Source organism: Neofelis nebulosa, chromosome 17, assembly GCF_028018385.1.
Source record: "Neofelis nebulosa isolate mNeoNeb1 chromosome 17, mNeoNeb1.pri, whole genome shotgun sequence".
Lineage (NCBI taxonomy): Eukaryota > Metazoa > Chordata > Mammalia > Carnivora > Felidae > Neofelis > Neofelis nebulosa.
Genome location: NC_080798.1, coordinates 31,952,205 through 31,977,697, shown reverse-complemented (window position 1 = coordinate 31,977,697; position 25,493 = coordinate 31,952,205). Strand labels below are relative to the sequence as shown.

The window sequence follows — 25,493 nt, the reverse complement described above, 5'->3', positions numbered from 1 at the left end:
TCTCTCTTGACCGCAAGAGTCAGTCCTGGGAGCGGCGTGGGGCTCGGACAGTTGTAAGATGTGTTGTGTGGGCTGAATTAGCTGTTGTACAATTCCTGTCTATCTCACTGAATACAGCTTTCAGCGGCCCCTCGTGCCAAGTTTGAGTCCAATTAAACTACAATGAAAGGTACCATGATTTCATTTGCTTGGATTGTCACATTTCAGAAGTTCAGTAGCCTGCAAAATGTTCGCTGTCTCTCATTAAAGCCAGTCCCGGCAACTGTGTAAAGGCTCTAATTTAGCTGCTTTTTATACTCTGCTTTCAGCCCTGAAGATGGCTGCCTGCAGGGAAGAATCCTAACGCGACCCGAGATATCGGAAAGCGTTTCTGACCACACAAATGGAAAAGGCTCAAGGATAGCAAAACTGACTCTACAACAGAAATAAGGTAATATTCTAAAAGGCTCCTGTTACTTTTTCTGGCGTTGCTCCGGAAGAAGTCTTGCTGGAGGAAGGAGGGGTGTATGTGCGTGTCTGTGCATGTGCCTGTGTTCGGGGGAGGCGTACGTCCTATGCTACAGAATTATCAGTACGGTGATCCTATTTTCAGAACCATAACGAAAGCCCTGTACTTCTTTTCCTGATAGAAACATTTGTTTCTTCAAAAATCTGCACAACGCTATTAAGCCAAAATTTTCGTGTAGATGTGCACTTAAAAATGAATTGCCTTTAATCGAAGAGTGCTATATGAAATCAGGTTTGTCCTGGAAATCTGACATGGACTAGACACTGGATAGATCTTAATTGAGTCCCAGTTGGGCTTATGGAGAAAGAAAAAAAATCACCATTCTGTGGACTGTGACTATGCTAATTCCCATTATAGCTCCGGTTTGATGAGGAAATTGCTATACAGATGCCAGCAATGTCAATTACCATTTACTTACTGTTTACGAGATGCCAGGCAGGATGTTATGAGCTTACATACACTGTGCCATTTAATCCTCTTGATAACCCATTTTCCAGACAAGCAGACCGAGGCACCGAGAAAGTTAAGTCACTTGCTTGTAAAGTCATGGCTGGTGAAAGAAAGAACTGAGAATCGAACCCGGGCCTGTCTGATTCCAAAGCCCTTCTTCCTAACCATTTGCACTCAGGTTTCGGTGGCGAAGGCTAGTGCAGTCCCCGGTGGCTTCACAAAATAAAAACTGGCCGGCACACCGCGACAGGGGCGATGTCTGTCCTGCTTCTCTCCGAGTCGAGATTAGCATGGCAGTGAGTCAATCTCCACCTCGGCCAATGCATTCACTTTGGAGGTCAGGGATCTTCTGGAGAATTCCAATCCGTCTACTAACTTTTCCATTTTCAAAAGTAACGCTTGTGAATAGGGTTGTTTTTTTTTTTTTTCCTAATTACAAAAGAAAATTTAGAGAATTGTGGAAATGCCCAAAGAAGACAAAATAAATAACCCACAACCCCACTGCCCATATATAATCATTCTTGGTGCAGATTCTCTATTGCCCTTTTTTTTTTTTTTTTTTTTTTTTTTTGCCTATAAAACTTAGGATTTCCAGTATTATTTGCTCTGAACTTGGTGTTTTTCTCAATGAGTATGCAAATCCACCTAGACTACGTGTTGTGTCCCTTCCTATGGATAAATGTGATTATGATCACTAGATTAGGTTGGCTGCTCCCTGAATGTTAAACCTCAGGTTCTTTTAAATGTGCTGTTGTCTCAACTGACTCCATGGAGGCAAAACATGGAACTTTTTTTAAGGCCCAGGTGCTGAGAACAGTCCCAGCTGGCTGAGAACCGGAGGTCAAAGAGGCCCTGGGTCTGGCTGAGTGTGTCAAACTCTGAATCCCAGAAGCTTAAAATGTAATCAGAGTTCCTCCTACCAGCTCAGGGACCCACAGATCTTCTAGTATTCCTTAAAAAAAAAAAAAAAGCCCAACATAAAACCGAAGAGATCAGTTTAATTATGTATGCGTAAGAAATAATCAAGATCAAAACATGCTTTCATTTTCTCGGGTAATTTTTTTTCCCTTTTTTGAAACACGTATGGTGGATATTCTTGCTCGGAAGATGGAAATGATACCTCAGCCCGCAGCAGTCAAGGGTTTACAGAACTAGGGCTGCTGCTCTTTGCCTGGCCCCGGGAAGGGTGTGATGAACACAATCTGAAATCAATATCAGGGAACAGTTACTGCATCTCAATATTATTTGCCGAGATGGGCCACTGGAAGAGGAGTGGGAGAAGAGAGATATATGTCAATAGCTTTCACGAAGCACTCCACGGCCATGCACAAAGGGAGGTCAAATAACTATCAGCCGACCAATCCCCATTGTAAGTAGTAAAAATGATAAAATCAATATCATTAAATAAAAAGTTAGCACTGCTATTGAACTCTCTCATGATCTTAGCAGCGCCCGCCTGAAAATGAAGGAGGCTATTTTCCAATCTCTTTAGGGGCAAATGTTTAGGATCGTAAACATTTGCAAAATGTAGGGGCAGATAGATCTTTCTCACGTAGAAGCGGAGCTGCGGGGGCGTGTGAACAATGGGGCCAGGTAACTGTCACCTCGCTAGAAAACAATGATCTTTCCCACCCAGGTGAACAGATATTTTGAGGGCTGCCAAAGACTACATCATTTAGAGCTGGACTTTGCCCCTCTGTCCTTCAGGGGGACAGAGGTTGGGCTGGCTCAGGGCTTTCCAGGAAAAGAGGAAAGGTCCTATTTGCTGTCCTTTCCAATCCTGAGATTTGGAAATGCACCAGGGGGTAAAAAAAAAAAAAATCACGGGAGAGAAAAGAAAGAAACAGAAAAGGAAAAAAAAAAAAAAAAAGAAGGAAGAAAACAAGGGCATTTCAATAGCAGAGAATTGACCTATTCTTGTCAGCCCAGAGGACTGTGGGGAGGCTTCTCAGAGCCAAGAACGCGTTCTTTGCTGCTGGCGTTGGGTGGCTAATTGTGCAAGCAGAAGGTAGCATATAGCAGGTATTGAAAAAGATAAATTTAGAATAAAGATAGTCCAGCCAAAAATTCCTATGAAAGCAGCAAGCCCCAGTTATATCTGGAGGAGGAAGGGAAAAAAAAGAAGGATGTGTAAAACTGAGTGACAGCCCGTGGGCAAGACTGCATTTGCTGCTCTGACCTGCATTTAAACACAGAGCTGCTTAGCCTTTTGAACACCTAAAGTTGGCTCCCTTGTTTGCATTTCATAGAAACTACTATAGAAAGTAAACAAGAACCTTTGGTGAATTATTTAGCATACAAATAAACCAGCAAAGAAGGCTAAGTAGGCCTATATGAACTAACTGGATTGAAATATTCATCTGTAAATAACCCTCCAATCTGGTGCTTTCACGTACAAATACTACATGGAACATTAGACACAACTAGCTTCTAGGGATATTTAGGCTCACTAGAGAGCAATTTTTATGTCTACTGGCATCTGTGGGTAGTGATATGGACTGACTGTTAATATAACCAACATAAAATTTATGTGAGCACTCACTGAAATAGCAACACACTGTCAGACAGCTGGTGGCTGATGCAGAGCACATGCGGATTTTATATGCACTGCGTAAACTAACCTTTGCAATAAAGATTTAGCAGGTTTATTAGTTTAGGAAATCGCTATAATTAAGGATAATTCATAATGGCCGCTTATCCACTCTCCAGCAATAGCTAGCTTAATTTAGGCTCCATTTCTTGGAGCCATAAATAAGTGAGCTGCTATCTTCTGCACAGATGTGGCATTCAACCTGTTCGTGTTGGCTGGTTTTTGCTTGTGTTTTAATCAAAAGCATTAGTAGATAAGACTATAAAAAGCACCGGGTTTGAAATAAATTAGCAAGAAATGCATCGGCAAAGTCTTTTTTTTTCAACTACCCCCCCCCCACAAAAAAAAGAAAAAGAAAAAGAAAGTACCTCTCCCTCCAGAGGTAGAACAATTAAAAATAAATAATCCTTTTAAATGTATTAAAGGAACTTTCATTTACAAACCCAAGGAGAGAGAATGTGACAGAGCAATAACATTAATGAAGGCCAAAGAAATACGAGTGTGACCTCTCTACAGTATTTCCATTTAACTGTGCATGTAATTAAAGGCTGACCTTTGCAGATGCACCACACACTGACGTGTGGCAGCTTCCCCTGTGATCCAAGCACAGGCTTCGGGGACGGGAGGTTTTCAGAGCGCAGTCGCCTGCCTTCAGTGTCTGCTCTCTGTCCCCACTGACAGGGACACCTTGCCTGTTGGTCCTTAGCAACACCTGACACTCTTCTTCCGTACATCCACTCCATCTTTGTGATACAGCCTGTGCACCTGGCACACACTCAGGCCATGAGTCAGCGAAAGGCAAGGCGTCCCAGAAGGTGGGTCTAGATCGTCAGCATCTCCGATGCCGGCTGGGTGGTGAGCATGCCCTACGTGTGGGGCCCTCTGCTAAGCCCTCCCTGGCCTGGTCCAAAGAGCCAGCCGAGGGAGACCTTCCCTTCTGGAGATCTCCCCCAGAAAGCTACAGCTGGCTGTCATGGGGATTTGGAGTCCTATAAAGGGTGAGGCTATACAGAGACTTAAGAGTAGCTTTGTTCTTGAGATTTTCTTGACTGTGGAGTTAATCCTGGTGTAATGGAAAGGGTGTTGGTCTAAGAGTCGGAAGGTCTGGGCTACATTTCCCAGCTGTGTCACTCAACATCTGCTGTGACCCCAAGAGAACTAGTCAGCCTCCCTAAGCTTCAGCCTCCCCGTTTACAAAGTGGGACACCATCCCCTGTCCCATCTAGTGCACACGGACTGCTCTGAGGACTCAGGGACACGGTGCCCACAAAGTCTCCCGGGACAGCAAAACTGCCATGGTGAATTCTAGCTCAGCCACTTGGCGGGGGTCGGGGGGGGGGGTTCTCCACCCCCGAGATCTCCCACTGCGAAATGGGGCCACTGCTATCTGCCAGTGAAGAAGATAAAGAGAAATAACGTGTGCAAAAGTGCTTCGTCCACTCGAAAGGGCGCTACTGGGTAAGTTACCTGAGCCAGGTGTCCTCCTGGGAGTTTCAAGCGCTGCTTGCTGCTGGCCCACGGGATGGGTTCCAAATACACCAAAGGTCCTCACAACCCCTCAGACCAGAGGCGGATGGTGAGGAGGACTGGCCGGGGGGGGGGGGGGGGGGGGAGGGGGGAGGTGCTGAGGTAACGCCATGCGTTGATGGGCATAATGCCAAATGTGCTGGGAACATGAATTTTTAAAAATTGTTATCTTATTACCAAAATAATTTTTCCATCCCTGGGGGAGTATTAAAGGCAGTTCAGTTTTCTCTCTGAATAGTCTGACCCGGTGAACAAAGGAGAGCCGGTGAAAAGGATCAGTGAAACGCTACAGAAGACATTTCTCTCCCAAGGCACTTTCGTTGAGAAGGTGGGTTTGGTGCTGAGACGGAGGGAAGCGGCATCATGGGACATTTGTTTAATGGACAAGGGCTGGTGCGCAGGGAACTGACCACAAAGTTGGTCAGTGCTCGCGGAATGGCAGCAAATGAGCAGCCAAGGACGATGGAAAGAGTAACTGTGACAAGTGTTAGCACATCTCAGCTCTCCCTGGCGTCGGTGCCCCTTGCCTGCGGTGCCCCCCTCACATCGCGGCCAAGCCACGGGGTAGGTGGGCAGGAGCCGGGCAACTTCCGGGACAGCCTGTGTGGATCAAAGTGAGGACATGTGCAGCCGGGCGAGGCCCTTGGCTCGCATCTTGTCGCAAAGGCCCTGGGAAGCGTTGTGACCTCAGCTCCCAAGTTAATAAAAACGGCCACAGAGCTCCGGTCAGCCACCTGAGCGCCAGTCTCTGGCACGCTTACCTGTAGCCCCGTGGCGGCAAGTGGCTCGCCACCCCCCCCCCCCCCCCCGCCTTTTTGTTTTATCCCCACGCAGGCCTATTTAATCAGGTGTGCACTCGGGAGATTTATATCCCCTGGAGAAAGTGATCTTGGCAAAATAAAAATCTAATGCTGTGGGTTGTAAAATAGGGCTGGATCCAGAATGGGGTAGCAAGTGGGGTCAGGCAATGGGTTGGCCCTTCCCCATTCCAGCGTTCCGACTGAGAGTATTAGCCCGAAATGAGGAACATATTTATCAGGGAAATCTTTTATTCTTTTCAAATAGAGTTTCCTTTAGGAGTCAAAGTTCACAGGAACATTTACCTTGCTGGTGCACAAATTGACATATTTAATAAGGCTTCTGGAAATTCGGAATTTAAATCATGGTTAGAACGATAGGGTCAGACAGAACATGTCAAACCCAGAACCCAGGGTCAGAAAAAAAAAAAAAAAAAGGTTTTCATTATCGCCGAATTACTCTAAAACATTCTCAGCCTCCAAAAATGTGAAACTAAAATACGGTATCTTAAAACCAACAAACAGGCCCCAGGATTTTCTAAAGAGGCACAAAGTTGTGAGGACCTGCCTAGGCAGGGAAACACATGCTAAAGTACACAGCCCGCAAACAGAAGTCATGAGAGGAACAGGAGTTGTGAGAGTCTGAGCTACACAAAACCCCTTGCAGGAAACAGAGCTTCTCAAACACAAGTGCCCTGCGTTAAGATCCCAGAAGTAAAAATAAGCAGCTAAGTATGGTGGAGAGGGATTAAGTGCACATCTACCTATGACAAAGGCAGGTAGCAAAGGAACACAAGAGGACTCATTCGAGGAAAAAAAAAAAACCTAGCACTGTTATTTTTTTTTAATTATTACATTAAAAACCGAACAAGGACTTGGTAGATGATTCTCCACACCCTGCATGGAGCCAGCTTATTAATGCTAACAATCGTGGTCACTGTTCTAGAAAACATACTTCAATATCGGTTTGCTTCCATTCCCACCTCCTGCTAACATGCGCTTCAGACATAGGACCCATCGTGCAGAAACGTCTGGGTCCTCGATACATTTAGGCTTATCCCTCGGGCCAAAATATTCTTTGTAGGTTAAAGAAAGCAGAGAGTTCTAAATGGCTGTACAACATCTCAAGGCTTCTGTCCCAATCCCTGACAGGGACCGGAGGAGGCTTTACTCTTCGCCGTGATGCTTATTTTCACCTCGTATCTGTTCCATAACTTTCCAGGAATCTCCGAGAGCACAGCCAGGCATTCATGACCTTAAGAGTAATTAAAACAAAGCGTACTCTGCATGATATCAACAAGGAGATTCACGAGTGTAGAACACGGTGTTGTTTGGATCTGCAGCCCGGGTGGGAAAGGGCAGAGCCGCCCGGCACATGGCTCGTTTCTTCAAACCATGTCCCTCTGAATTTCTTTCCTTGAAGAAAAGCAGATTCCCAACCAGAAATAACAAACCTTTCCAACAGAAAAGATAAATACGAGGCCCCCTGCTTCCGTCTGCCCTTTGCCTGGTGCCTCTGACACTCAGGAGTAATATTTTGCTAACTATCAAAACTTGGATTCATTTCATTTGCAGATGGGGACCCCTATTGGTATGAAAAAAATCCCGGGGAAAATGGAAACGGAACGCAGCCTTCCGAACCAAACACCCTTGATCTTACCAATAAACACCCGCCATTCCATGTCACAAGGAAAAACCGAGTTGAAATCCTTTCCCCGCTCCTTCACCAACACCCACCCCCCCCTCCCCAGGAAAGCCTGAGCACCCCCCGCCCCGGAAGTCAGGTTCTGAAGATCCCCCCCCTCGCGCACCCCGCGGGGGCGCGCACGTGCACACGGCCGCTCTCCTCCAGCCGCCGGTGTCACTGGGGCTGTAGTCCATCTCTCTGCTGACACATCTCTGTGTTGGGCAGGGTTTCCAATCCTTCATGACTATCTATTTGTCACTGCAGGTGAGTGGTGGCACTCAGCCTGATCCCCAGCCACTTTCACAGTTACTTATCTGTCTTTATGGATTCATCCTGTGTGTCAAGCCAGCGCATAACAGCATTACTGTCAGGGTGACAAAACTGTCCCCAGAGTGCCACAAATGATTCTCTCTCCTTCTGGCTGCTAGCAGGGGAGACAGTGACACTGCCTCGCCTCCCTCATCCTTCTCCGGCCCCCAGCCCTGGTTCAGCACCACCCCCTGCACGGAGAGCTGGTTCCTGATGGGTTCGGGAAGAGCAGCCTTGCAGGGTCTCTAAAAATGAAGAAGAAAAAGGGGGCAGGGCCGGAGCACGGCTCTTCCTGCGAGGCGCCCAAGCTCTTGTCGCCCGCTGCTCGGAGGTGAGGCACCCGAGTGTTTAACACCTATCACTGAGGCAGCCAGGGAGTAAGTCCTCCCTCTCTTCAACTCCCAAGGCCTGTCACTTTCCCACCCTCCCAAGCACACGCACGATCCACAGGGAAGGGACCGAAAAGGCCGTGAAGTGCCAAGCCCGTAAATCTGCACGGCAATGGCCAGCTTTTAACGCTGTCATTTCCAGAGCAGAAATATTAACTGGAACTAATAATCAATATTGATTGCAAGGCTGCGCCGGGTTTGCCAAATGATCTGCAATCATTTTCATGAGCCAACGGCTTCAAAAACAACATTTCTTTTGTGTCTTAAATGGAGCCCCCGTTCCATTTTCCTCCACAGGCTTCCTTCCAAATGTGATTCTGACAGCAACGCGGTGCCTATGGCCATGTTACTTGGAAGGAAGGTTCCTGCGTTTCCTTTATTTTAATCCCACCACGGCATGCCAAAACTAACGCGGCAAAAGAAACACTGAATTTTTATTGCCACCAGAAACTTGCTTGAGGATCCCACGCTAAGGCATGCTAGTCCTAAACCAGGCCCGCAATCGCTCCACTGGCCTGCCCGGAGTGACCTTCTAATGCCGCTCACAGTTTCACAGATCCCTCCAAAATCAAGGTCGGTGGAGCACAGCTCTGTTCACCAGGGCATCCGCGCTCTATTTGGGGGCTTCAGTAAGTGTTAGGAAAAGAGATAGTCCACAAGACACTCTACTCACCAGGTGGGGTCGGGGATGAAGCCTGGTTGGAAGGCTTTGCTTTCCCTTTGAAAGGTCAACCGAGATACAAGTGCGCGCACGCACATACACACACACACACACACACACACACACGCACACATAAACACGCGCCAGTTCAGGCGTGCCTCAAACTCCGCTTTGTTCTTATCCTGATGAGCACTCACTGTCTGAGTTTTTTTTAAATAGGTTCAATCTGATTTCTGACACTGGAAAAACAAACCTAAAAGCAATTTAGAAAACACCTGCCCGTGAAGTCAGATGGCAAAATATCTAAAGCTTCTCTCGAAATCTGTGACCTCAGAGGCTGACATGGTTTGATGGGAAATTTAATGTAATAGGCTGCGAAAGCCAAGAGGCCTGTTGTCAGCAATGAAGGCTGAAAGTTAGCAGAATTAATAACACTGTACAATGGAACAGCCCTCAAGGGACAAGGCTGCAGAACCAGGGCAGTGGGGGAAAAATGACTTTTGAAGTCATTTCACTATGACATTCTGTCATCACTGCTAAACGGAAATAAAAAATCGTCCGAATCACCGCATGTTTCTTTGTGTGTCCTTCCCTTATCTAATATAAAGTAATAACACCCCACCCAGGCTGGGAATGGACCCTCGAGGGATTCCGAGAGCTCCATTTTGAATCACTAAATGCAATAAGAATAAATGCAAGTGGGAGTCTGTTGAGCAGAGAGTGATGCCTGGTCTGTTGCCCATCGAAAGCCAATAAATCTCAATGCTTCAACAAGAGATGAAAATGGTTATCTCATCATTGCAGTGCCAGGGCGAAATTTTCTCTGCGCCAGAGTATTTTTATGGATGATTTATGTCCGGGAAGGATAGTTATTTAGCAAAATGGCAGATAATGATGAATAGAAAGTAAATATGAATAGCAGCAAGGGAGTGGTGTTTTGCCGCCGCGATAGACCAAACAAAATCCCTCCATAAAGTACATGCCACAGATAATTGCCGTTACACTGAAGCTAGCATCCCTATATGACTGAGAGTGAAATACAAATGAGCCCATCTGATTTAGTAAGTGATTGCTCTTTTTTGTTCTAGAATACATGCCCCAGGAGTCTGCTAATTTTTCTTGAAAGCATACTTGGTGTCTACGGAGTAGCAGCTACGAGCATAGGCTTTGCGCTGCATCGATGGATTCAAATTCCGACACAACTCCCTGGTTGTTAGACCTCGGGGAAGTTCCCGGACCTTCCCAAACCTCAGTTTCCCCACCTGTAAGACAAAGACGACAGTAGCGACCTCTTCGGTTGGCGGTTAAGGAGTAGGCGAGGGCCTCTGGCTTGAAGAGCCTGGCGTGATTCCTGGCACAGAATTAACACCATGTAAATACTCGCCATTACTATCAGTCAGGGACCAGCCCACCCCGGGAACTATATATTAATCTTTTAATTTTTATCCAGTCTTCTCCATCCACTGAATCTTTCAGCTGAGCCCGGAGTTAAGATCTGAAAAGGGGAAGAGTTGTAAGTGGAAATTTTGCAGTCTGGTTGGGTGAAGGTCAACATTCACCCAGTACATTGTGTGATCATCCCACCATCACCATCCTTAACTCTCAAGGCACAAGAAACGGTCACGTTATCAAGCTGGAAGAGAAATAAGGAACAAAAGAAATTATTCATGGAGTTACAATGCAAAGAAGTCTATTTTAAAAATAAACAGAACTGAGTTTTTGGAGCCTCTGAATAAAAGATAAGTTGACTGCACACAGAATGTCAAAATGGAGGGGAAGGAAGGTATTTTTCCCCCCAACACTTTTTTTCTGTACTGAAGCACGACACAAAGGAAAAAAAAAAAACTAATTATAGTTTTAAATGTCCAAAACGCCATGTCCACCAAAAGCCCGATGCTCATTAGTACTAGTAATTAACTTTACAACTGTCAACACAAACAGCACACAGGCTGACAGATAGAGAGTAGCTCGGAGGGTGCTAATAAATCCGGAAATAACAACTTGACATACAGATGCACAAAAGGATGCAGGTGATAAAGAAATGTTGACATCAAATCTAATTATCTTCGAAACGGCCAAGTACAGCACGAGCCACAGTTATTGCTGGTGATGAGCCCCACCGGAACGGCGCTTAACCACTGCCTGCAACCCAGCTTTTACAGCCCTTGTCAGAGCTGGTGAGGACAATATCAAACAGGAAATTATGAGTGCCATGACCCCTCCAAGTCAAAAATCCAGTGATGAATATGGGCTCAGCAAGGCATAGCAGATTACCCCCTCACGAGTTCTAAAGCTGGGATGATATATGACATTTTTATCAGGCACTTTCTCAGGAATGTCACCAAGAGGGAAAATAAAGGCCCATGCGCAGAGACTAGGTGAATTATGCAACTGTAATTGCCGATCATAACCTGATATGAGTTGAAATTGCTCTGTTTTCATATTGAGATAGCATAAAATTGTCGGGAAATGCAATGGCTCCTTAATGTGGGCTAGATGAGTCTAATATTCTGATCATTTTTCACTCGGCTTGCAAGGTAAATCGAGCTTCCTTCGCACAGCCACTGTGGCCCAGGGCAATCGAGGGGCCCAATTTTACACTTGAATTGAGCAAATATGTGTAAACCACGATTTTTCATATTTTCTGCATGCATAAGAAGATGAAACATCTTTATCATCGGTATTGTCTGGCTGAGCTTATACAAAATATTAGTTTATCTGTCCTACTTTGGTTCATTCCATAAGCGAGACACATAGATCTGAAGGAAGGCAATATCCCCCCCCCCCCCCCCATATATAAAACAAGTCCATCTTTTATCCAGTGTCACCGCACAAGTTTTCCTATTTGGAACCAACGCCACCACCACAAAAGTCGACACAGTGGCAGCGCCACAAAGGAAGACATTTATTCGAGGGGAGGAGAGGAGGCCAATCCAGGCGCTAAACGCAGCCAACTGTTCCGTCATTCTCCTGTTTGCGCACGGGAGCTGGGGGAAAGCCAAATAATCCCTGATGTCTCTGCTAGACTGTCTCCCTTTTCCCACTTAAATCAGTTACACCGGCAAGAGGCTGGTATCAGCATTTTATTGCTTTCCCGCTGCGGCCTGCGGCAAACGGAAAAACAACGTGTTGGCTTTCTTCCTCCTTGGAGTCAGCTCTAAACCTGGGAGCATCGTGACAGTGTTATTGGGGCTCTTGGGTGCCTGGTCCCGTTCCTTCTTGTTCCTGAGCCCCGTCCCCTAAAGGGTGGAGGACCCAGGCCCAAGCAGAGATGCTTCTTTGTTACAAAGTGGATTTTTCCCTCCATAACTTCTGCTTCTCATCCCCAGGGCCTAGGCAGCCACCCAAGGCCACCTGTGTCCGGGGCAAGCTCTAGTTCAGCCTGGAGTCTAGCCTAGAGGATGAGGTCCTGGAAATAGGTCTGTTAATGAATCAGTCTCTGCACACGCCATGATAGCAGGGTCCCTCTGAAGATGGGTTCCTTCCACTGTGATTCGCGACTGACCGTCAATATGTATTAGCGCTTTACTGGCTGGCGTCTTTATCTTCTCGACATTCCTAGAAGCATTCCAACGCTAGGCCTAAGACATGACTCATCCCCCGGCCATGTTCAGCCTCAAGCCAGAGTGAAACCTGCATTTATGCAGCCAGCAGGTATACACAGCATTAAAATAATCTCGTGAGTTTTTTTGTTCTTTTGGAGACAATCAATCAGTTGGCTTTTAATCAAAGGACCCCTCGATAATAGGGTTGCTGCTAACAGAGAGAGGCTGCAGAGAAATAAAGAAAAGCACCACACTAAAAAGAGCCACTCAAATGGGAGTCAGATTCAGCAATGGGATGCTCATAGCCCAGGGCCAAGAACTTGAGATCACCTTCCCTCTTCTCTAATGGCCAACCAGTTCCATAATGAGTCAATGTGATATGGGGCAGTGCCGAATAAAGTGTGCTAGAACTGTCTGAAACTAAACGAAGCTAAGGTACAGTTAGAGAAAAAAGTGTTTTCTGTGACATACATATATATACTGGGATGCCAGGAGGCTGTGTAAAAGACTACTTTCTCAGTTTTAGGGCCCCCTCCCCACATTCTGGCTCCCTCCTTTGCACGCCCACTGCACTTCCGTGAATGGCCCTTGAGCACTCTAAGTTCCTCAGAGGCAGGGACCTTTCCTTATTTGTCCTGGTATCCCCAGCATCTAGCATAATCCTTGGCAGAGCTGACATTCAACAAATACCTACTGAATAAAGTGATGCTTATGGTAATCAGCCATTACACTCGTCATTTATCGCTGTGCCATGAGTTACCCTCCAAATTAAGGACTTAAAACCATGAGGGTTATTATCTAGCAGTTTCTGGGGCTCAGGAATTTGGGGGTTGGGTGGCTCTTGGAAGGACACGAGTAACCTATCAGTTGGTGCTGCAGTCATCTGAGGCTGGAAGATATACTTCTAAGGTCACTGGTGTGGCCGTTGGCTGAAGGCCTCAGCGGCTTACCATGAGGCTTTTGGCACAGAACTGCTCACAACATGGCAACTGGCTTCCCTCAGAGTAAGTGGTCCAGAAAGAAAGAGATTGCAAGTAGCCACACTGCCTTTCACGAACTAATCCCCACCCCCCCACCCCCCGACCTTGGTATGTCCATCAGAAGCAAGTCACCAAGTCTAGCCCATATTGAAAGGGAGGCTGTGAATTTCAGGGGGGTAGGGATCACTGGGGACCATCCCGGAGGCTAGTTGCCACAGCTAGATTCTAAGGGAACAAATTCAACCAACAATGACTGAGTTCCTGCTATGGAATAGACCCTGCGCTGAGTACCAGGGATGCAATGGTCTGTGGAAAGCAAGGTATGTGGCCCCTGAAGGTGGGGGCTACACCACTAGAGTATGAGAGCTCGGGGCGGGAATGCAGGAACACAGAGCACTCCTAGCTTAAGACACCTAAACTGGAACCGTAGGCCATTAGACAGAATTGTTATTATACGTGCCATTATTATGCACCAGCCACCATTTTTGGCTTTTCCCCAAATAATTATACATTGTCCTGAAAATACAGTGCTCTGTTGTGACGGTGAGCCCTTTATAGGTACGAGGCAAGAATCAGGGGTGGTTATCAGCTTCCTTTCTCCAACGAGGAACTTTGGGCCAGGAGGGCAAAGACTTTCTTGACTGCTACCTTCATTCTTCAGACAGAAAACAAGTCAGAGGTGGAGACAGAAAATCTGTTTTCTGGGCCCTGAAGATACCCTTCTAATCACTAAATAATGGGAACCTGAATTTTGCCCATAAATGACCTGAGCCAAACTAACCCAGAACAGAATCTTCCTGAGTAATTTACTTGCTATTTTGTATTTTCCTAATTTTTGTTTTTAAAGTAGTGGAATATGGGAGCATAAGTTTTTCTGCTTCTGTGTTTCTTGTTTTGTTTTGTTTTTTAATCCCACGAATCGACTCTTCTCTTCCTAGGGGATCTTTATTGAATTGCAACACACTCGATATTATTAAGAATTCTGATCAGAGGTAAACATGCAAAACACTCAGCCAAGGGGATTAAGACTCTTTGTTAGTGTTTACGTTATCTGTTTTTAATTCCTATATATCCTTTCTTTATCTCAGTGTTTCAACACTAATTGCAAAACAGCCCTCACTAACGGTAATGAGTCCCTGGACCTTTGCAGACCTCCAGACAGAGCTCGGTGCATAGATAAGGCAGCCCCTTAACAAGGCTCAGTATCTGGATCAAGGTCTTTTACTGCTTTTCCACTTTCTTTGGCTCATCTGGGCTTCCAGAGGCTAAACCAGCTCACTAAATCATGGAGTTCAGGGTGATATCTTAGTCAGAGGAGAGTCTAAACTCAGCTGAATCTATTGAAATGGATATGCTGTTCCCGGCTTGTTCAAGATGCTTCCTTACTTGAAATGGAGCGAGGCTGAACATCAGTATATAAAAGAGCGCCCATTCTACTCGGTTCCGCAAGCAGGGCTTCATGAAAACTGGGCCCTGTCCTCCAATTAATCCTGGTTCACTGGTACGAACTGACTAACACTAAATTAGGCTTGTTCTACAGGATTTCAACCATCAGACCCAACTCTGTTCTCCATCTTTTCCTTCCCTGAACGTTCACGCCGCGTTTCGGGTAATGTTCCCTGAGTTGTGCCTGCGTGGGAATCATAGTCAGGCGTCAAAGAAAGAGAACGAGCTCTTCTATCAGTGGGGTTGGTTCAATTGCCACTTACTTTATTTAGCGAGAGAGAAGGTACATTCTGTCTTCTCTTTCCCTTATCCCCAATTTTCCACCGAGCCGTCTCTGCGATTACAAATATCTTTTACTCTTTTTTCATTACCGACTCACCTCCACAGTGAAATGGTTACCTGTTTCATCTTCCTGTCTGGTCTCTTCCTGTAGCCCCCTTCCAGAGACTTAATTCAGAGACTGTTGCTAAGCAACTATACATCATAGCAGCCACTCGCCGATCACTAATTGTCCTCAGCACTTTAGCCTTACAAATCCGGACAGCCTGCAGCAACGGCCAGGAGTTTCCGTGGCCAAAAACATACCCAGGGGTTTCTTAGCCCAGTATGGGCAGAGGCACCAATGACCAGGTACCGCCGTCACAGCAGTCACCAAGACCTCCGGTCCGATGCCTACCGAACCGCACCGTTGTAAACCCATCAGCCGGGCACCGTTCTCCGGTCGTGCTCAGGAAATGAAACCGGAGGGGAGGCTGGAAATATCTGAACACACGCACTGATGAAAATGTGGATGCCGACATTTCGCACACATTCACCTTCCTCCCCGCTGGCCACCCCATTTCTATCGTCTCTGGTTGAATGGAGGATCTATTAGTAATCAAATTTCAGCCTCAATTTTATGGTGAGTGTAATGGAGTTAATTTCTCTAATGCTAGCAGTTCATGGAAAAGGTCTCTTGTGGCAGCACAGGCCTGGGATCCGCAGCAGCTGTCAAAGATGCCGCTAAGGAATTCTTTATTAGCTAAGATGCAACCAGGCAGAAAACTCATTACACAGTGCTAAATATACTTAATCACATCTATTAGAGAAAAATGAACTTGATAATTACAACAAATAACTAAACTGTAGAAAGTGTTCAAGGGAAAAAAAAAAAAAAAACAATAACCCACACCAGGATCTAAGTATACAGGGAATGTGAGCCGCTCAAGAGTCAAGGCGAACTAAGAACGTGAGGCTTTGTGCGGAAGGAGAAGCCCAGTCTCCAGGTAGGTGGGGCTGATTTAAGTTGCTCAAGAAAATGACACATTTACATTTCAAAAGTCCCTTGTTTATTTAGTATATGTAAAATTTTAATTAGAAAGCAATCCTCAGAGGGTAGATGCTTTGTTTGTAGACTGGTTCTTGGTGCGGGCGGGGAGGGGTAGGGGTGTTGTAAGGGAGCCCAGGGTAAACACTCGGTTTGACAAATAGAGATCTATAATAGCTCGGTGACGCGTAGGACTTCCCTGGAGCCTAACAAATGTTGAGAGTCAAATTTGTCTTTTTCGTCTATCTCAGAATGGAAGTCCCTGAGGTGGTGGGGGGCGGGGGGGGGGGACCTCCACCATCCCCGACTGAGGAATATACATGAGAAGCCCCACAGTGAATGTCCCCTATCAGTTCTTCCCTGCCTGACCTCACTCAGGAAAAGTCACTACCGACAGAGGCAGTGCTGGGCACTTCCGCTTCTGGTAGCCCACAGGAAGAACCAAGATGGCTCTGAGGTGAGACCCAACAGGAGGCCATCTCTGGAGACCAGGAGAAGGGGACACCTGATCACGGTTAACCATGAGGAGCGAGATCAGGCTTCTGGGAGAGAAAAATGGAGGGTGGGCAGAGGTGAGACGCAACAGAATAAATGCTGAAAGACAGGAGATGCCATCCTGCCGTAGAGCTCAGGGGAGCCCCAAGAAGTCGTGACAAGCAAGGGCCAAAGCAGGCCGAAAGCGAGCCTGGGGGAGTCCTGACTGGCTGGCAACTCCTCTCTGCAGAGAGGAAGGATGGGCACCGTTTTTAAGCATGGGAGTGGCGGGACGGTTTCATCTCTCTCGAGTGGGCTGAACAAAAATATGCTGCCGCTACCCTTGACCTCTGACGGCGGCAGCAGGAGAGGCCCCCCGACCCTCAACACTGGGCAAAGCAAAAGTCAAGCCTGTACCTCCACACGAATAACTTTCCTCTTACTCCTCATATTTAAAGGGAATGAAAACAGAAGCACTAAATGTGATTCTCCGCCATCCCCAACACTCAAGTTTCCTGGTCAAAGAGTCGGGGGAATGGCCTTTGGCATAAGTGAGGGACATTCTTGTTCTGTCACCAACTCAGTCTGTAACCATGTCCCAGTTTCCCGCCAGGAAACCCCTCCTTCCCAGACAAAGCGTAGAGGGTTCTGGCACGATCCACGCTAGCCCTGGTAGTACCCCACTCCCCGGGCTACCATCAAGGCAGGTGAGCCCCTGTGCTGGGAACGCCAGGACAGGGCTGCTCGCTTCTCCCCACGTGATGTGACCGCAGAAGGACAGAGCCTTGAGAGTTGCTGGCAGCCATCTTGTGGCCCAGTGAGGAGAGTCTACGGGGGACTCACGAAGGCGGTCGCATCAGCACGTGGAGCAAAAAGACACAGGTCACAGCCACCTCATTTGAACCCAAGATCACACTGTGCTAAAGCCAGATCTTCTTGTCCTTTTCTAACACATGAGCCAAGGAGTCATTTTCTCCACTACTTTCCCCCACATCCCAGCCGGGCTCTTCCCCCCATCTCAACCGAAGGAATCCTAACTGATGGAGCGTCCCACGTCCCCTCTCGACCACAATGCTTCGCATGGACTCAGCCTGCCCCTGAAAGGCCAAGTGACTTAGGAGGAAACGACCTAAGCCAGGTGACCGTTGATGGTGTTTAGGGCCTACATCCTGCAGCCCAGACCCCCCGGGAATGGGCATTTCTGAACCTGGGCCACAGTGCGGAGGATCACTGGATCACGGGCACTGGCTCTCGGAGCCGGGTACAGAGATCAGAGGACGCGGGCGGCATATCGGCCCAAACCCGCCATCCAGCTGCACTGTGCTTCATCACATATCAATTTTTACTGAAAAGAAAACCATACAAATTTAATCAGCTCTTCATATGGAAATATTTAACTTTTTTTCCCCTGGAGTTGTTTGATATTATTGTTTTCAGAGTCAGGATTAAAAAAAAAAAAAAGTCAAGATGTGTGATAGTGGTGGACACGGAAAAGCATCCATTTCTGGCAAGAATGCAAGTCTCATTTCCAGTAGACTCAAGGCTTAAATGCACTGGCGTCTCCGTCAATTGCCTGGCTCAATGAAGAACATATTACATGCCCATAACCATGAAGCATAAGACGAGAATGATCCATCCCTGCACAGCCCTCACCCGCACTCAAGGCAGAATGCCATTATCGGTGAGAATAATACGATCTCAGAAAAGTTCCCGTTGTCCACAAGCTTAGGGAGTGTTCTGTTTTGGCATCCGAATCTCTGAGGCTTCCATTTGCTCCTCTGCCCTTCAAAGATGTTATCAAACAACTCCGTTCCAGAGCTTTTAATCTCTGAAAACCTATAACGTGGAACTCTCTTACATATACACCTATTAAAGGACTATGTTCTCTCTCAGTAGTCATAAAGTGTAAAACACCTCTTAAAAAGCGACTTCCTTTGTTTCCCAGCCAAGGGCACAGGAGACAAAAGAGGCTGCCCTTTAAATATAATTTTAAAACACCGTGTTAAATAAAATGAAGTGTTGATATACAAAGTGATTTAAAAATGAGGGCTGCTTTTGAGATCATGGGCGTTTTTAAGCGCAAAAAGTGACGTAAGCTGCAGGCCAGAGCCAAGAATTTCCCATCTCAGAAATGGGTCATCAGGAGCCCGGGAGTGAGGAAAGCGTAGCGCGTTGTCACCAGCTGCACTGAGAAGACCCGCAAGTGTGAAGGCCACACATCGCTGGTGCCATTCGTGGGGGGGGGGGGGGGGGGGGGGGTTGGGGGGGGGGGGGCAGGTCAACCGTAAAGCGTGGCCCGACCCCAGACCAGGACAACTGTCCAAAGCACAGTCTCAAATCTTTACAAACTTCTACCCCTGAGCAACCCGTAAAGTAATAACGGGTACCGGCTGTGCAGCTATGAGAGCGCCAATCCACATCCCGATGAATTTTCTCGGCGCGATTCCGCTCTATGGTGGAAGAATGGGGCCACTTACTAAGGGCCATGGTGTCTGCTGGGTGGGCAGGGGTAATCGGGCAGGCTCCTGGAGACCTCTTCTGGCCATCACCATGTTGCGAACACTTGCCTTTCCCCTCGAAGGAAGAGAGAGGGTGGAAACTGTTGGCAACTGAGGAGATTACAGGCCTCTTCCTGAGACAGGGGCTTTCTGCAACCCAAGGCACAGACAACTTTATGTTGATGTTATGGATAATGCTTTTTTTTTTTTTTTTTTTTAAAGAGGAAAAAGAAATCCCACTTCTATTATGCAATCAGGAAATTGAAGATGCCTATCTCCAGATAACCAACTGGCTGTGGTAGGATTTCAGTTGGAAACTTTCACGGAGAATGTTTTCCTACTGTCGGTTCTGGTGTTTCTGTCACTTCACATTGACTTTTTTTTGCTCTCTGTAGCAAATAAATCAGAAAGTTAATAGTTATGTTGATTTGTTGGAGCCTTTCCCCCACCCCCTTCCTCTAAAAAAAATAAAGAGAAGAAAAGAATAGCTTTAGAGGGGGGAAATACTGATCCCAGCGTGTTAACAACTCCATCGCGGTTTCGGGCTGTGGTGATGCCAACTGTCTAGTAAAAAGAGAAATTCCACTGTAGCAGAAGTAATAAAATCTTCTTTTAAAGCACAAATACCACGCAGGGAGGAAACGTAAACCCTTGCATTGGGACAAGGAAGGTGGGGGGGGGGGGTGGTATGGAGTAAAATATGGGCTGGAACATAGAGGATTTGCGGTAACCACACTACTTTGGATAATCTTTCACCAAAAGCAGCTGTTTCCATGACCCAGAACCTTCTCTTTCTCTTAATCCATCACCTAAAGGATTGCAGAGAGATGTAAGCTATTATCGGAGGCTACCTTCATTGTTATTCATATGGCAAAATATTTATCACCCACTGTTTTTTCAAAGAAGCTCATCCCAGAGATGGATAGTCAGAAGATTCCCATCAGCATAGCAACGTGCTTACGGCAAGCCAAATGTGGCTGCTCTGGGAGGGAGACAGGTAGGTACGGAGAGGAAACTTGTGTTCATATTCATATCCACCAGTACGCTGTTGTCCCTCCCAAATCAGAGAGAGCTGGGCATTTAACATCCGAGTCCTCTATCTGGATTTCTAGGTCTCATAATTGACAAATAATGGACTTTCCTTAAAATCAGGGTCAAAGCTCCCCAAATTACCACCCTTGGTGATGAACACACTGGGCCAACTGTTCCCCAGGCAGCCGGGAGGAATCCTGTCTGCCCCACAGGCCCCCCCCCGCTCAGTTACTCCAACAAAAGGCAGCAGTTGAATGTAGAGAAAAAGTCAAGTGAAAAGAGTGAGGATCCTGTGACATGGGGCATTCACCAGCCAGATTGTTTTCACACAATCACTCAATATCTCTGATGATGGCCAGACTTGGAAGGGGGATCCGCTTGCCAGGTATCGCTTGGATGTTGAGAGCCAGCAAGCTGGAGGCAGAAGGCAAAGCTAAATTCCTGTTTCCTAATTCAGGCTCTCCATTAAAACACCCACCTCCTTGATGTGCAGCAGAACCCTGGGAAAAGCCCCCCCCCCCCACCCCAGCGCCCTCCCCCCGCCCCCAGGACAGCTTGCAGTTTCTACCCCTCCTCCCCCAACGAGGGCCCCCCCCCCTCCCCTTTTCCTAAAATTCTGTCTGAGGAAACAGAGGGGCAGCTCCTGGGGAGGTAAAACGCGGTAGCAGCAGCTGCCCCAGCCACCACCTTAACACTTTAATGAATTAAATGCAAAGACACAAAGGCATGTATTTCATTTCATCTGGTGGCACCGGCAGCCCTCCCGCTGCACGGGCTGTGTGTAAACACTGCACTCCCCCCCACCCCCCCCTTCACCACACTTTGGATTTAATTGTATTCCTAATTGAAAATGAAAATTAATTTGCTTTTGATCAATTCCAGGTGGTAGATCCGCCTGCAACGGCAGCAGAGCCTTCGCTCTCCGACTGACCACACGCACGTGCCCATAAACACCAACAGGCGGCACCGGTGGAAGCAGGCCGCCGTCTCTTCCGGCACAAAGCCCCTCCGGTGTCTCGTGTCCCCGCCCCGCGCTGATCGGCAGTGTTCAATTTTTAATAAAAGAGTTACACAAGCGACGATACTTGTGGAAAGAGGCCGCTGACGGACTGGCGGAGTCCGGCGCGTGATGGGGGCCGCGGAGCCGCAGACGAACAATGGGGGCTTACAGCGAGATGTACGCGGGGGATCGCAAATAACCCGGCATCTGGTTTCTTTATCTGAGTACCTTTCTTACGGTTTGGATCTTAATTTTTTACAGTTGACAGCAGTGTTATTTGAGCCAGTCAGTGGCATCTGGCTGCTGGAAAGGGGAAAAAAAAAAAAAAAAAAAAAAAAAGAAGAAGAAGAAGAAGAAAGAAAAGAAAGAAAGAAAGAGGGGGAGGAAAAAAAAAATCTCCATGCACTTTAATTAATTGTGGAGAAATTACATGGTCCTCCAACCGTGTAGTTTGTCATCAGTGCACATTACAGATTTATATTAGATGTTTCTCCACAGTGTCAGGAATAATTAAAAGGGGGTAGGAAATGATGCCAGCCAGCAATGCTTTAGATCAGCGGTGAAAGTTTTATATTTATTACAGCCAAACAATTTTAGAAGAAGATGTCAACTCAGAGGCTTGACTGTGCATGGAATACATATCAGGCTGGGGGCAAAGCCAGTGCTGCTGGCATAATGAGAGAGGGCTAATGTTTCATCTATCAGGCCGACTAGAATTGGTGCGCCGTGCCACAGTCATTAATGGCGCGGCATCCCCTTTCCTCGTAAAAACGTTCACCCCAAACCATAAGGAACATACGCCTTTTTCTTTTGCCTGAAATGATCTCCGTCCAATTGTTCTCTCCGATCGTAATAAGAGCGGAAGTGCTAACTGCATGTAAGTCACTGTTTTTGCTCAGTTAACTTGAGCTACGCTTCCATGGCTTGGGCGGCGCTGGTAGGGGTTATGTCATAAAAAGATATCCAAGTGGCTTTTGCTTTCATTGAGCGCCTGATTCCAGCATCCCTGCCGGGCCCTTCACGGGGGCCGCCATGCCCAGACAACGGCTAACATGAGTGGTGATGGCCATCCTGTACCCCCACCAGCGGAGAAACTCAAAATCTTAGTCATTCCTGGTACCACTGAACAAACCTGGAACTTATTGCTTTAGCTTTTCCGGAGGTCAGAGCCAAGAGCTACATTTAGAAACCAAAGGTCACAAAAAAGCAGATAAACGTCAAAGAGAACGGTCATCCATAGGACATCAATCTTCTGGCTTGCTCTTGCAAGAAAGCAGATTTCCTTTTGTAGCACCAGCACCCTGGGCAGCACATTTGAGGGGGGTCATTAGACACCCTCTACCTTCATCGTGCGTCTTGCAGGAGAGTCAGTGTATGTGATAATCCCCTAATATGTGATGCCTGTCACTTCCTATTTATTAGCTTCTGGCCCTGGACATTTTCATAATTTCCGCGCAGCTTTGTGGCCCCAGAAGTGGAGACATCCCGGGATTCGTAATCTCAGGACAGCCTTACCTATGACCCCGTGGACTCACAGGAGACCAGGGCACCAAAAAGCAATTCTCTCCAGAGGGTCTGCGGTCTACACAGTGGGAATCCTCTGCCCTTAGACCTTCACAAGATATGGGAAAAGGCAACAGGGCCCTCATAGCAACGTAGATCTCAGGGAATTGCCAAGAGAATTCCTTTCAAGTTTAGCGGGATTCTCCCACAATAAAGTAGTAATACCCTCGATTATGTTAAATACTTCAGTAACAATATCCTTAAATTACAGTGCCTTAAAATTTTTAAGGTGCTTTTGTCAATATCACTTCATTTTGCTAATATTTGTGTAACTCAATGTGGAAGTAGAATAGGGAAGTAACTGTAGCCCTTTCTTCTTCGGTCTTAAATAAAATGCCCGCGTCGGGCACATTTTCCCTTTGCTGAGGGCTTAGAAAAGTCAGCATTTCGTTTTCTGAAGTATTCTCTGTCGTTTAAATACAATCTAAGTGGCTACTCGCGGCCCTGCCTTCCATTCTGAATCCTCTCACCTCCTCTACTCCCCCCCCACCCCCCCCCCCAATGCTGCTCCCACATTCTTCCTGTTCCTCCCTGGGGTAAAGCCCATCCCCACCTCAGGGACTTGGCACTTGCTGTTTGTCCCGTCTGCCTGGAACGCTAATGTCTTCACGGGGCTGTCTCCCTCTTGTTTTTCAGATCCCAGCTTAAATGTCACCTCTCAGAAACGCCTTCTCTGACATCTCGAATCACTATTTCCGCTTCTACACATTTCTTAATTCACCTTCTAAATAGATCTTTCTTACGTATTTAACAGGGGTCCCCTGCATTGGAATGTAAGCTCTGAGAAATACTACAAGTTCAGGGTAGATGTCTCCGTATGTTTAAACATATCTACGATTAGTTTCAAATGATCGATGTGTCAAATTTTTCTTTCATTCAGTAGAAAGTCTTTAATTTGGTTAGGGTAACTGACGTTTTTACCGTGTAAATGAGTTTTCTTCATCCCATTTGGATTTCAAAGCCACTGATGGAATCCTCTCCTTTGGAGTGAGCCTAATGAAATTAACCAACTTTGAAGACATGTTGTTGACTTAGAACCGTTATTGTTGGAAAGAAAGAGAATATTAATAAAAGGTCAAGCCACCACATCTTGTGTCCCTAACAGGATTATTTTACAGCCCATTATTTCACTGTTAGTATTAAAGCGGTTTGCTCACTAGGTTTGCACTCGGCTTTGAACTGAGGTTTGCAGAGGCCCCACCAAATCCCTGCTAACTGCAGCTTCAGACGGGAGCAGCTAAGAATCACCGGCTCCCAGCGCTAGGGCATTGAACAGCCAGGGCGGCCAGCGACAATCCTGCACCCTGGGGACTGGCCCAAGGCCAAAGGAAAGGAAGTTTAAATGAGAAGGGCAGATCTGAATTCAATACAGAAAGCAAATTCTTACCAGAAGGGAGAGGCCTACTAAGTGACTTAAAGACAGGAGCAAAATATCTGGAGCGGGGTACGAGTAGGATAAACCCTTGATGATCCTGCAGAGGTGAAAATGCTACGCGCCTCCACCCCCAAGTTTCCGGCCCAATCTCGGCAGCGTTTTCTTCCTTCTCCCCCACCCCTCTGCATCAGCTTGGAAACCAAGACTCCCGCTTTTGGAGGAGCAGAGGCGCCTCGGAGGTTGCTCCTGACAACCTGTCCTCTTCGTCAGCTTCACTAAACGTTACCTTAATTAAGCCACAACTGCACGGTGCTCTGTTCCGTGCTGTACAAGAAGCCGGAAAGGGCAGGTTCCCGGGGGCCGGGCGCTCACGGTCTAAAGGCACTGGACAGGTGTGGCACATGCAGGGTCGGCTCGGATCCCTTCCCTCCGCTTCTCATCCTCCTAGAAGACCCAGCTCGCCCTTTTTAACTAGAAGGAGCAGGGCAACCAGAAGGCCCCCCTGTTCACAGTGGGTCCTCCTGGCCTCCCAAGCCCTGCTGGCTGCTCTTGTCCCTTCCTGCTCTTTGTACGGACTGCCGTGAGGGCAGGTTAGAAATCAGATGGCATCGAAGGGACTGCATTTTCTCCCCTGGTCTTGCAGTCTGCAGTAGACAGGGAAACTTGGGAGGCTAGAGAGTGGGACAGGCCCTTTCCAAGTTGAGCACAAACTTGGTGCATCTGGTGTCGCTGCAGCAAGAACTTCGCTGAGAGTCCTCTGCCCAGATTTTAACCAAGCGGTGCTTCTATGGATCAGAAAAGTTCTATGCTTCCATGGCCCGTTCTGAAGCCCGCAGGGGCCAGGTTCTATGACGTGACGTCCTTCCCGGCTCCTAGATGCTGATTCTATTTGTGCCTGAGAACTTCTTATCCTCGGGTTGCCTCCGTGGGTCATTTTTTCTGGGGCCAAGCATCTGCTTAGGCCCTAATTTAACGCAGCTGTAGCCACAGCTACGAGGATTTCATTTTCAGCGTGTTAACGGCTGGAATGAATGTTCTAGGTGTGCCCAAAATACATACGCCTTACACTGGTGAGAGTTCATTTCCACGAGCAAGAACATCGGGCACACAGGTTCAGGTAGCTCGAGGATAAGCAGAAGGAAAGTAGGAGGTATTTGTATTCAATATGTTCCCTAAAACTCTAAAAGTAATTCAATGGCAGTATTAAGGAAAATTTAAAGTTATACACAAAACCGCCAGTCTAACAAATCTTCTTGGCAACCACACGCATACATAATTTTTCCATGTTTTTTGAATGTAAGGGCTAACTATTGTTTTGCTGTTTTCATGTGATGGTGCATCAGAAGCATTTCCCCA

General features: G+C 47.1%; 1 protein-coding gene and 1 long non-coding RNA gene across 4 annotated transcripts in view; one reads left to right on the top strand and one right to left on the bottom strand.

Moving 5' to 3' along the window:
• Window positions 1-25,493, bottom strand: part of FTO (FTO alpha-ketoglutarate dependent dioxygenase) — a 393,377-nt gene that overhangs the window by 37,367 nt on the left and 330,517 nt on the right. The window lies entirely within an intron of this gene.
• LOC131500038 (uncharacterized) lies at window positions 25-21,278 on the top strand. 2 transcript variants are annotated; one of them, XR_009256143.1, is made up of 3 exons: window positions 25-169; window positions 309-430; window positions 21,082-21,278. It is a non-coding gene; the product is annotated as an uncharacterized LOC131500038 (long non-coding RNA). The 2 variants fall into 2 exon arrangements; XR_009256144.1 differs by lacking the exon at window positions 21,082-21,278 and adding an exon at window positions 10,369-13,523.